Source organism: Mytilus galloprovincialis, chromosome 2 (genome assembly GCF_965363235.1).
Source record: "Mytilus galloprovincialis chromosome 2, xbMytGall1.hap1.1, whole genome shotgun sequence".
Lineage (NCBI taxonomy): Eukaryota > Metazoa > Mollusca > Bivalvia > Mytilida > Mytilidae > Mytilus > Mytilus galloprovincialis.
The window spans coordinates 87779806-87791754 of record NC_134839.1 but is presented as its reverse complement, the minus strand read 5'-3'; the positions used below and the strand labels follow the sequence as shown (position 1 = coordinate 87791754).

Sequence of the window (11949 nt, the reverse complement as noted above, 5' to 3'; positions counted from 1 at the left end):
AAGAGACCAAAATGACACAGATATTAACAACTATAGGTCACCGTACGGTCTTCAACAAAGAGCAAAGCCCTACCGCATACTCAGCTTCAAAAGGCCCGAAATGACAATGTAAAACAATGCAAACGAGAAAACTAGCGGCCTTATTTATGTACAAAAAATGAACGAAAAACAAATATGTAACACATAAACAAACGACAACCACTGAATTACAGGCTCCTTACTTAAATAAATGTTCATAACATACTAAATGTATGTTCATATGGAAATTGATAGAAAACCAAAAATTGGGAACTTTGGAAATAAAGGTGAAGGGTAAAAAAACATTTTCCTGTCCCCAATAACCTATGACTTATGATACTTTTGCTGAAATTCTCCAGTCATTCTGTATTTTACAAAATTCTTCCAACAACACTTTACATACTTTAAACTACGCTCTGAATGCCCGCGATTTCGCGGGTGTGTTCTAGTAGTTATTTAAAGTTTAAAAAAAATCATTTGCGCAATTTTTAAATTTGTATTTTAGTAGCAAGATTTTATTTACTATTTCTTAATTCTCGGAAAGTATGACAGCAACATTTATCATTTATTCGATGTTAGAGATAATTTCATAATGCTTGTAGATAACGACTTTGGTTGGCTCATTTCAGTCTTGCCTTGTTTGTATAAACGTTTGCTCAAGCATTGTAATTAATATTAACATATGAAAGAAGACAGATTGGGAAGGAGCCTTTGATGTTTTGTGTAGGTTTAACTTTTGGTTGATAAATTGTGAAAGAGCTTTTAATGTTTTGTGTAAGTTTAACTTTTGGTAGATAGATTGGTAAAGAGCTTTTAATGTTTTGTGTAGGTTTAACTTTTGGTAGATAGATTGGGAAAGAGCTTTTAATGTTTTGTGTAGGTTTAACTTTTGGTAGATATATAGATTGGGAAAGATCTTTTAATGTTTTGTGTAGGTTTAACTTTTGGTAGATAGATTGATTGGGAAAGAGCTTTTAATGTTTCGTGTAGGTTTAACTTTTGGTAGATAGATTGATTGGGAAAGAGCTTTTAATGTTTCGTGTAGGTTTAACTTTTGGTAGATAGATTGGGAAAAAGCTTTTAATGTTTTGTGTAGGTTTAACTTTTGGAAAATAGATTGGGAAAGAGCTTTAAATGTTTTGTGAAGGTTGAACTTTTGGTAGATAGATTGTGAAAGAGCTTTTAGTGTTTTGTGTAGGTTTAACTTTTTGTAGATAGATTGGGAAAGAGCATTTAATGTTTTGTGTAGGTTTAACTTTTGGTAGATACATTGTGAAAGAGCTTTTAATATTTTGTGTAGGTTTAACTTTTTGTAGATGGATTGGGAAAGAGCTTTTAATGTTTTGTGTAGGATGAACTTTTTGTAGATAGATTAGGAAAGAGCTTTTAATGTTTTGTGTAGGTTTAACTTTTGGTAGATAGATTGTGAAAGAGCTTTTAATGTTTTGTGTAGGTTTAACTTTTGGTAGATAATTCCATAGACGGTTTTAAACTAGGGTTTTGTTTGTATAAACATGCACACAATTTTGATGACAATGCTTGTCGAAGATCTGTAATACTCAGGCAAAAAATAAGTGGAAAAAGGGACAAAAACAACACCTTTAGTAAATCGATTAAGAAACTTACAAACATCAGTGGTATCTCATTAGGACAGTTTTGTACAACTAAGCCTACAATCATTGCTTGACATGGACAATACATTGTAGCATACCACCCCATCATAGTCAAAGACATCCGTGACTGAGTTTTTAGAATTCCCTGCTGGGAACTGTTAAACGCCTTCAAGGGTTTTGTCGCATATGCTATAGCAACAGGAACAACTAAGGTTATACACAATGCGTTCAAGAAAATGAAATCACTTATGCTAGTCATACTTAAATTTTCATCGCAAGTTCTGATATTTATAAAGGCGTACATCATACTTAAAATTGCGAATCCTATGTATATGAATGCCAACGAAATACGGGTAACTTTCATATTGAGGTTCTCTCCCGTCTTAAACACTGTCCTGTAGAGAGACTGGCATGACAACAAGCACACATGTGTGACTAACAAATTCTCGGTGTATTGCCGAATATGCATGAACAAGCACTGCAGGTTAGTTGACAATTCAAATGGAAATATTTTACAACCTGGAATGCCTTCACAAGCAAACAACAATACTTTGATTGAAGCAACTAACATAAATGATCGTATTGTTATGAAAATAGGTGACAATATTTCCTTTTTTTGCATTGGAAGAAGAATAAACATAATATACCCAGCCAATGCCAATATGATACATGTTGTTACAAGAAACAAGTAAAGAGACTTGACCCAAGATCTCGAAAAAATCTTATTACAAGTATCACTAAGTAGAAATATATCATTTTTCAAAGTTTGTTCTGCAGTATTGTATATTTCTACGTCTCCCGGAATATCACCATTCTCACCAACCAACCCTGGGTTCAATATTGCCCCGTCCGGTAAATCAACTCCAGGGGGAAGATCTATTGCAGCGTCCGGTAAATCACCAGGGTTGAAAATCATTTTTCCATCTTCATCTCCAGGCTGTATTGATGATGCATTCGGTGGATTTTCCAATAAGAAGACAAACACGCTGGTTAATATATCAGTAAGCACTGGACACTTCAAAATAAACAAAAATAATGAATACGAATAATCAAAAAATATTAGACAGTTAAACGGACAACAATAATTAACAAAAAAAAAGAACAAGCTATCTTATGATTTATTTGATATCAAAAATATTAAGCATGCTTTAAGCTAACAGGAATCAGCCGTACTCCCGAGAGTCAGAACTACCAGGTATGTTTTAAGATCATTCCGCTATAATGCTGCACAAATCGGGTAAGAGCTGTCGAACCATTGTAGAATGGAAACAAATTTTGACCATTTAAAAAAAAATGGTACAAACATGGGATCCAAATAACAGTTCATGCCCTACTAGTAGTTTTTTTATGCCTGGGCTTTTTTCTATTTTTTGTGTGACTATCTGATTTGTTTAGCCTTTTTAATTGCTATAATCTGCTGTGCATATATTTTAACTAGTGCTATGTTTAAGAATATACAAATGTACTATATTGTGCATATTGTGCTTTTAACTATTATATTTCCTCTATGGTATCTAACTATGCACTGTTTAGAATTGTGTTGTTTTCATGACTTTGGTATGTTAGATATATTTTGTCGATTTGAAAAGCTCACTAGAACTTGTGTATATGGAATATTGAATTTGAATAAAACTTTACAAAAAAACCCTACCATTAACAACCTACTCCGAGAAAGTAACAAACACAACAAAAGATGTTCCAGAAAGTATGACTTTGTACAGGTATAACATTGATGTTGATGTTAAAAAAAACTACCATTTAGCCTATCTAGATCCGATGTTATAAGACTTAAGCACACAATATTAAGTTCACTCATATGCATGTGGCATTATATCAGGTTTTGGATGTTTTAAATATCAAAACTTTATTCGTCGATTCTATGTGCTTTCTACACAAACGTTCACCTATTCTGATAGAATTAAATCAGCAACATTTCAGAATTTTTTTTATTGTTGAAAAGGCCAAAAAATTGTAATCAAGTTCTCTGTGTATTATCTAAATAAATAATCGTATTTTTGAAATGCAATCTTACATTTTGGTAGAAATTTGACATTTTACCAGTAACTTTAGAAAAAACCACGCAAAGGGACTGACGTTGTATATGTTTTATCTATGCAAACTAAAGATCTCACAAGAATATTCTATTGGAAACTTGTGTCGTATGAACGAAATGCAGTGTAAGATTTATCTCGTGTACATAAATCATGTCTAAATACCATTACAATTATACTTTGTATTATCCTTACCTGTGGCATAGTTGTATATTGATCATCAAACAGATTTCCTGAATTTGAACCATTTGTACCTAATTCCATTGATCCGTCAATTTCTCTCCCATTTGGTACAGTAATATCGTTAAAAATGTCGTCAATTGAGATTTGTAGCACATTTGATATGGTTACATTGTCTTGATTCCAATCCAAAAAATCTTTTGAATTATTCTTATCACCCAGAATCCAGTCTTTTGGGAGATTCTTAGCAGCAACATCTGATGGTGTCATTCCATTGGCTGATTCATTATTTTCCACTATTGACCAAATTTCGGTGTTTACTGTTACTATGGTATCTGTAATTAATGAGGTATTTTACCCATTACTTTGTGTCTCGATTTTATTTTCGCCATCATCAAATGAGACATCGGATTTTTGCTCATCCTATGTAACATAATGGGAAGCCCTAGAGGAGCCAGACATATCAAACTTTCCGAAGCTACAGAAAACATATCTGCCCTTTCCTCGATCTTGATATCTATATCATTAACGGAAAGCTTAATACTAAAATTTATGATAAAAGAGATGATTTTTCATTTCCTATTGTTATTAGTTACGTCAAAGGTACGGCAGGATTTTAATTTAGTACGCCAGACACGCGTTTCGTCTACAGAAGACTCATCAGTGACGCTCATATCAAAATATTTATAAAGCCAAACAAGTACGAAGTTGAAGAGCATTGAGGATCCAAAATTCAAAAAAGTGCCAAATACGGCTAAGGTAATCTATGCCTAATTATCCATTTTTAGATGGTGACGTTCCCTTGTCACCATCTTACGGTGTTTATATCTCAACTTGTACGATTCTCTCGTGTATGTAACAATGTTTTAGATTTTAACGAGAGAAATTTATGTATTACTGAAAAATTATTACACCAGGGTTTTCGACATCACAAACTAGTCAAAACTTAACATTTACTAAATTTTATCATCGGTATAAGGACATCAATCGTAAATATAGCTCAACGTTCAGGTATTTCACATCCAATTTTTTATGGAAATATTCTTTATGAAGCACAAAAATGTCAGTATTCACCTCAGAAGCTAACAAAACCTTTAAATAGACTTCTGAAGAAGGGATATAGTTACGATACTGTTTTCAGGTCATTAAAGATTGCATATTTTGGCGTTAATATTGAATCACTTATAGGGTCTTTACCTCGGAACTAAAAAAAATTATTTAAAAACAAGTTGTTGGCATGACACGGGTTATGTTCTTCTCATGTAAGTTATGATGGTATGATATTAAACCCCTTACGGGAAGGATTGTGCCTGATATTCAAATGATGAAGACATAATCTTTCAATCAGTTTAATTGAAGTCTGGAGCTGGCATATCAGTTATCTGCTAGTAGTCTGTTGTTATCTATGTATTATTGTCATTTTGTTTATTTTCTTTGGTTACATCTTCTGACATCAGACTCGGACTTCTCTTGAACTGAATTTTAATGTGTGTATTGATGCGTTTACTTTTCTACATCGGATAGAGGTATAGGGGAAGTTTCTTGTGTACAATTTGCAGTTTAGTGTGGCGTTCATTATCACTGAACTAGTATAAAATTGAGAAAGGAAATGGGGAATGTGTCAAAGCGACAACAAACCGACCATAGAGCAGACAACAGCCGAAGGCCACAAATGGGTCTTCAATGTAGCGAGAAACCCCCGCACCCGTAGGTGTCCTTCAGCTGGCCCCTTAAAAATATGTATACTAGTAAAGTGATAATGGACGTCATACCTAACTCCAAATTATACACAAGAAACTAAAATTAAAAATTATAGAAGACTAACAAAGGCCAGAAGCTTCTGACTTGGGACAGGCGCAAAATTGCGGCGGGGTTAAACATTTTTAAGAGATCTCAACCCTCCCCCTATACCTCTAGCCAATGTAGAAAAGTAAACGCATAACAATACGCACATTAAAATTCAGTTTAAGAGAAGTCCGAATCCGATGTCAGAAGATGTAACAAAAGAAAATAAATAAAATGACAATAATACATAAATAACAACAGACTACTAGCAGTTAACTGACATGCCAGCTCTAGACCCCAAATAAACTGATTGAAAGATGATGTCTTCATCATATGAATATCAGGTACAATCCCTCCCGTTAGGGGTTTAGTATCATACTATCATAAAATATATGAGAAGAACACAACCCGTGTCATGCCAACAAATGTTTTTCAAATAAATGTGTTTAGTTCCGATGCAAAGACCCTATAGGTGAATCAATATTAAAGCCAAAATATGCAATCTTTAATGACCTGACAACAGTATCGTAACTATATCCCTTCTTAATAAGTCTGTTTAAAAGTTTTGTAAGCTTTTGAGATTAATACTGACATTTTTGTGCTTTGTTAAGAATATTACTATAAAAGATTGGATGTGAAATACCTGAACGTATAAGATGTGTGCATGTTAAGTTATATTTACGAATTATTTCCTTATACCGATGATAAAATATAGTAAATGTTTTGACTAGTTTGTGATATCAAAAACCCTGGTGTAATAATTTTTCAGTAATACATAAATTTTCTCGCTAAAATTTAATATGTTGTTACATACACGAGCGAATCGTACAAGTTGAGATATATAAACACCATAAGATGTTGACAAGGGAACGTCACCATCTAAAAATGGATAATTAACAATAGGAAATGAAAAATCATCTCTTTTATCATAATGTTTTGTATTAAGCTTCCCGTTAATGATATAGACATCAAGATCGAGGAAAGGGCAGTGGTCATTGTATGTATTAGCTTCATTTAAAGTAAGTTCAACAGGATAAATTTCTTTAGTATACATACTGAAGTCGTCATTATTGAGAGTCAATATATCATCCAAATATCTAAAAGTATTGTTAAATTTTTGTATCAAATATTGTTTCGATGGGTCTTTGCTAATTTTAGTCATAAATTGTAACTCATAACAATACAAAAACAGGTCCGCAATAAGTGGTGCACAGTTAGTCTCCATTTGAATTCCAATAACTTGACGACATACAGAAACTCCAAAGCGAACAAAGATGTTATCAAGTAAAAATTCAAACGCATATATAGTATCAAAGCATGTCCAATTGACATAGTTCTTTTGTTTATTGCTACTAAAAAATGACCTAAAAGAGTTTGAACATACGCACTCGCATTCTGACTTTTTAAATGCCCATTTAATTAGGGATGTGACTTTTTTCTTAATAAGAAAATGAGGCAAAGTGGTATATAGGGTAGAAAAATTAAAACTTTGAACAGATTCAAAATCACCAATATATGCATGCCATTTTAAGTTTATCAAGTACTTCCAACGAGCTTTTGACACTCCAAAAGTTATTAATTCCACAATTTTCAAAGGCCTTATTTGAACAATTTATTATCAGGTCTTTTATTGTACCAAGTTTACTAGTAAGTAGAATAGACAATTTAGTAGTGGAACAATGGCTTGAAGATGAAATAAATCTATATTTGTAAGGTTTTTTGTGTAGCTTCGGAAGCCAATACATAGTTGGGACTTACATTATATTTATATATTTGTTTAGGGATCAGCTGAAGGACGCCTCCGGGTGCGGAAATTTCTCGCTGAATTGACGACCTGTTGGTGACCCTCTGCTGTTGTCTGTTCTATGATCGGGTTGTTGTCTCTCTGACACATTCCCCATCTTCATTCTCAATTTTATCTCTAGTTTTTTTTTATGATGATGGAAGTTTTTAACGACCTTGACTGGCTAAACAGCTCTTTCACAGTCGGTAATTTTTTTTTTAATGGAAACAAGTATTGCTTTTGAACAGTCCGAAGTGTGTTTTAAGCTTTTTACGTTTTCAATGTATGTACATTAAATAGATATGTTATGATTGCCTATGAACAAAAAATTTATAGACCAAAGGACCACCGGAAACTGACGACTTTAGATCATCGATATCATAAATGATCAAAATTCATACCTGTGAACTTTAAGACCCCGTATGACAAAAGGGGGACAATCAAAAAGACATAACCAACGGCCTGTTCTATAACATCAATGCAAAACCCAAATAGTACACTGTACTACGGACATAAATAAACGTCTTCTGGAGTGCAGCTTTGAAGCTTGAGACAGACACATAAGAATGGGACGGGCGAAACATTTTTGTGAGCTCTCAACCTTCCCCGAACATGGTAAAATAAACAGTACAAAATCATCAGAACAAACTGTAAAAATCTGTTGGAAAGTTCTTCACTTTCCAGATCGACACGGAGTACAAAAAGATAAACAATTACCACAAGGTCAATAGAAATAAGTACTGATCGTAAAGTACTCTGCAGTGTTATTGATTCCGATTCAAAAATGTTTGCCAATACAAATTTAACAATCATTATTCCCAAAAAAAAAACAAGGTACAAAGACTTCATCAACATCAACAGCCTTGTCGTCCCAAAATAAAGGTTCATGTATAAGTGCATAAAGGCTGTTTTAATCTGAAATTACTTTTATTTTTTGTTTTGGAAGAATTGGTTTTGATCCAAACTTTCATACTTGGTTATGAATTTGGGATAAAGAATTTATTTGTACCGATATTTATACTATATTAGGTATAGTCCCTCAGGTTCAACATTTACAACTCCGCTATTGTAAGACGCCTTATCTCCGTTTACGTATCGTAAAAGTATGCCTTTACTTGTGACTGTTTTTTTTTATATACATATAAGACTGCGTTAAATCAGTTTTAGACGTAACAGGCGTTACCCTGTCCTTGATCAAAGAGTTTTCATTTACCTTCAAACATATACAGCTGAAATAAATTGTTTGGACTTTCTATCTGAAAGGCATTTTCCAATAGGACCAAACGAATTTCATTTACTGTAATGTAAATTGTAACTTGTATTCTGTAACTTACATGAAAATATAACCATGATTATTCCCAACATGTTAACTCTTCGTGATTACTAGTTGCAACCTGAAAAGAAAATATCACAGTTACTCTCGCGTTCCGTCTTGTGTAAGATAACTTTACTCATTGTACCCTTCTTATATACAATAAATCACAAAACGAGTTCATCTAGTTATTCAACTTATTGTAGTCTGTTGAAAAGCAAAAGATTACGGCCTTGATTTTTCCCACTGAACTTGAGCAAATCAATCAATCAATCGATAGTTTGCAAGCAATATTTCATCGAGCAGTAATATATATTGATTGCGATAATACGCTTAGATCGACAACATTTAATTGAAAAACTTTATTAGGTCGAACGCTTACTGTAAATCGAAAGCGATGGACATTCGTTTCTTTTTCTTCCTTTCTACAAAATGCGTTCAAATCGGTGAACTCTTTCTATACATATTTTCTTTGAAACCGATATATCATTTAACATACATGAATCAAGAAGCATTTATAATTATTATCAACTAGATAATTAAGAAAAAAGTTTGTTAATGGAATTTTGGATCCTCAATGCTCTTCAACTTTGTACTTGTTTGGCTTTATAAATATTTTGATATGAGCGTCACTGGTGAGTCTTATGAAGACGAAACGCGCGTCTGGCGTACAAAATTATAATCCTGGTACCTTTGATAACTATTTACAAAAAAAATATTAATGAAAAATTAATTAAGAAAAAATTCGGATTATGCACGCAATACAACGAATTCATATACTGTTAGTTTGTATTTTCTTCCCAACTTGAATCTGCAATGGACAGTTGAAAAAAGAAATACTATTTCATCATTTAATTGGTTCAGTACTAATGTTGTTTGCAATCATAATAAACTTATTAGAGATTACCAGTTTGTACACCAGACAAGCGTTTCGTCTACAAACTACTCATAATTGACGTTCGGATAAAAAGGTTAAAAAGGCCAAATAAAGTGCTAAGTTGAAGAGCATTGAGGACAAAAAATTCCTAAAGGATTTGCATAATACACCTCATGTAATTTATGCCTGGAGATCTGCAGGTTATTCAATTCCATTAACGACATCTTGATTTAAGTTCTTTAAAAAACAGTTTACCCTGATACATCCTCAATTCATGTCCTAGGTAACGAACTTGGTGATAGCTGTTTATCATATCTGAATTATTTTTTCGGTATTTTTGAGAATCGGGTTTGAATGGCAGAATTTTAATGATTGTTGATATAAATTGTATCCCCAACTTTTATTTATCTCAAGATTTAAAGCTTGACATATTTTATAGGCACATGTCTATTATAAAAGACTTTGTGTAGCCCTCTTGATAGCTCAATTTTATTTTTGTCGTTTGGTTACTATCACGTTGACATGGAGCCATCATTTCATTGTATTAAAAGCTATTGGTGAAACTATTCTATTTATCTCCTCTAAAAACAATTAAGAAAAATGTGTTTAATTTTTACAGGAGTTTCTGATAATTTTAATCAATTTTTAGATGAATTAAAGCTGAACACGTGTATGTATAAAAATACCTTGTAAACCGTATAATATATTGGCAGTAATTTAATATATACATGATTAACATTTGTCTTGCAATATCATGATAAAAAATAAGTAAAACTTACCACTACCAGACAGTGACAATAAGTCTACGACGGATCTGCTACATGTGCATACTAAAACAAATTGTCACATCTAAAAGTCTAGCCATATCTTATATACGGTATAACCGCTAATTATGTATTTAAATCATATTAAATTATTGACTGTTCTCTTCTGAAATATCATCATTCTGAAGAAAAACAACATCATTATATTTGTCGAAAAAAGTAAAATCTTTGGAGTCAATAATTATGTATCTACTTACAACAATTATATGTAGATAACACAATAAATCTCTGTATTCACTTATACAATAGACAGCGATCTAATGGGTAGATATAAGACCTTTCAAAAGGAACAAGTACGTATACTTTGTGAAATAGTAACTTCTTATAAATTGAACAAAAAAATGATTACAGACTTTCGTTAATAATATCTTTTGAATCGTGTGTATTAAGAAAACAAGATAATAAAATCTAAATAAGAAAAATTATTTGCAATGAAACACGTTTGAAATATAATACCAAATCATAAGTGAGCAAAATAATTTCTTAGATTGGTCTATAGAATTAAATGAACTAGGTCAAGGAAAGAATAGCTATTTGAATAATATAAGTTTTATGGTTTGCTATCCAGAGGTTGAGGCCGAACAATAGTACTATCTAATAGATCCTAAAAACAGAAACTCGTAACAGTTTATACCTAATAAGCAGAGCTCAAAACAATGATACTACATAATAGACCATAATAACAAGAGCTCAAAACAATGATACTACATGATAGATAATAACAAAATCCTAGAACAATAGTACTTTCTAAGATACCATAATAACAGGAACTTATAACAAAGATTCTATATGATAAACAAGAGCTTACACAATAGAGCCAAGTAACAAGAGCCCAATACACCTTTATTATCAATTAGGACCCCAAAGAAACTACCTGATGAATAAGTGATCACAATAGTGGTACTACCTGATGAACCATAATGAACAGAGCTTACAACAATTATACTACCTGATTGAACCTTATTACAAGAGATAAGAACATTGGAATTATCTGATAGACCATAATAACAAGAACTTATATCAAATATTCTAACTGATATACATCTAAAGCTTAAAATAAATCATGGTTACAAACACAAACTGAAGGATACATGTTTTCTTAAAGGAGTGGAATAGGGCAGGGATATGGGAGGTGTATCTACCTCTTTTCACCATTTCGCAATGCAAATCCAAACTCAGTTAAAAAGTCACAATTAGGATAAACAACACAAAAATGGGAGAATGATCAGTGGTAGTACATGATAGTACGTAAAGTAGAGCTAAAAGTAATGTCAGACACAAGAGTATTAATACTACATGATAAGATATAATTACTAGAGCTCGTAGTAATGAGAATCCATGATAGAACGTAATGACTAAAGCTCAGAGTAATGGTGCTATATGATAGGACATAATAAAAAGAGGACATAATAAAAAGAGCCCATAATAGTGATACTACATGATATGACGTAGTTACTAGTGTACATAGTAATGATACTACGTGATTATCAAATTTGTGTCAACGCA

General features: G+C 32.4%; 1 long non-coding RNA gene across 1 annotated transcript; it reads right to left on the bottom strand.

Annotated features, from left to right (window-relative positions):
* Window positions 1–473: 473 nt before the first annotated feature.
* On the bottom strand, window positions 474–8825 carry LOC143064738 (uncharacterized). Its single transcript, XR_012975314.1, has 3 exons — window positions 8765–8825; window positions 3878–4197; window positions 474–2646 (listed from the first exon to the last, which is right to left on the bottom strand). It is a non-coding gene; the product is annotated as an uncharacterized LOC143064738 (long non-coding RNA).
* Between the last annotated feature and the right edge of the window lie 3124 nt (window positions 8826–11949).